We start from the raw sequence: 2,169 nt of genomic DNA, 5'->3' as shown, positions 1-2,169 counted from the left end.
AGTAATATTGAATTCTGAGCCGCGATTAGTAATCTTTGTATAATAGTTTGCAAACACCGTAAATCAACATTGATAATTAAAAAGACTGATTTTATTCAGTTGCGTTATGAAGCGTTTTCAACGACGTATTTCAACTAATATATTTGTAGAGGACAATGAAATTGGCACTAGTTCGTTTCTCGAATGGATAAAAGATGACTACATTAGTGAAGTTCCGTATGGAATAGACGCACAAAGTTGCTGAAACTACTGAAACTACGATCTTGCGTCTGAGATGACGGCGTGGCGCATCTATAACAATGTGATATATGTTGGAATATGCTAGCTAATATTTCTAAGGAGAATAAACAGAACACCCCCATGTGTTCAAATGATCTTCCCAGTACCATCTATACTAGAAATGCACCTGCAAGATATAAAGACTTGCAACCGAATATAATAACGCGGTAATGGGATAATGTCGTTTGATAAATCATTTGATACGGGCTTGGAGGAACCTCTTCGCAGAACATGCGTACAGTGGGACAAGAAATAATGTACTTCACTAACCTAAACCTAGTTTTAACCTTTTTAAAAATAGGTTATATAAGGACCACGCAAAAGTGTGCTCCTGGCGTCAGTCTCTTGCCCACCGTATACGGACAGTTTTCCTGATGCCGCTGAAATAAATATGGTGACCTCTTACCTACATTTTGTTGTTGTTGTTTTGTTTTTGGTTTTGTTTTGTCAGAAATATTTCTCCTTGTCCTAAAGATAAAAGGTACGTATCCCATACCACAGTTAAACCCAAGTCTAAATGAATGAAAATGAATTTCCAATGATGAAATTCATCAATGATGAAATTTCATCAGTAAATTTCTCTTCTGTATTGTACATGTAAAGTGCTCTTTGATATAATTAGGTCACCCTGATCACCCTGAGCCATTTAAATTGTCACAGTGTAGACACTGTACAGTTCTGTAGATAGATCACAGAGATGTACCTGATATGTTTGACTTGTGACTGCTCTACGGTCACAGATTTATGATGGGATGGATCGAACAGCACTTTAATGTCACATAAACATATTAAAAACCAATACCTTTTTGTACCATTATTACCATTGTTTTCAAACAGAGAATGAGCCAGAAGGAAGAACACTATCTGAACCCAATATTTCTCATCTCCTTATCATCTCTTGCCAAACCATAATCAGATCTGTGAACCATAATCAGATCAGAGAAACAACTCAGCCCAAATAACCGATAAAGTTTTTTCATAGGACAGGCATAGCTTCATGACACCTTTGGGATCTGTGTGTGTCCTGCAAGGTGAGCTAGTCGGATGGATCACAACATGAATCGTCCCCTTTGCAGTGAAGGTAGGTAGTTCTCTCTCTGGAAGTGAGTGTGTATGTGTGAGTGTGTGAGTGAGTATGTGTGTGTGTGTGTGTATGTGTGTGAGTGTGTGTCCGACCATCCTAAGTAAGAATGTATTCCCCCTCATTTGTAAGTGGTCTTGGTAGGAATACAGCTAGCTAGCTGAGTAGGTGGGGTATAGCTATCATACACTCCCCTTTTAGTATCAGTTAGAAACAGCTGGGAATGTTTTGACCATAAAAAAAAATGTAGTCTTCTTCAGTTGGAAACAAAATGCCTACTACAGCTGACAGCAAGCCTTCCACCCCCCCACTCCATTCCCTAGGAGTAGTGGTACAGTTTGTGGAGGTGGCATCATGGTTTTATCTGCAGCTCTCTGACAATCTGCACTTAGTCTGGGAGACACACACCCAAAATATACACAATGCCACAAACCCACACTCCCAGAAACACACCCCAAGCAGCAACAACAACCCGAGGTGGCAGTTAACCGAGGGTGACGATTTCACGATGTAATGATTTAAGTGAGCGTTTATGAACGATTTGGGTTGGTGCGGTGATCCAACCTGTTATTAGTTTAGAATTTATTTGAAGCAAGAGATTTGATTTATTTATCCACTACTTTGCCTCATCTCAAACATGCTCTGTGTCCATAACCTAGCTCAGACCCAAGAACTGTTAGAACCCGGAATTTCTTAAGACACATCTCATAATTTATTACCACACATTTATTACGATACAGTGTGAATAATAAAGTCCTGGGTGACAGGACCGTTGGACTATGCAGCGTGGTAAGAGGTTTCTCAGTACT

The sequence above is a fragment of the Electrophorus electricus genome, chromosome 5 (assembly GCF_041902795.1).
Source record: "Electrophorus electricus isolate QZ-2024a chromosome 5, ASM4190279v1, whole genome shotgun sequence".
Classification (NCBI taxonomy): Eukaryota; Metazoa; Chordata; class Actinopteri; order Gymnotiformes; family Gymnotidae; genus Electrophorus; species Electrophorus electricus.
Note: the sequence above shows the minus strand (reverse complement) of the source record.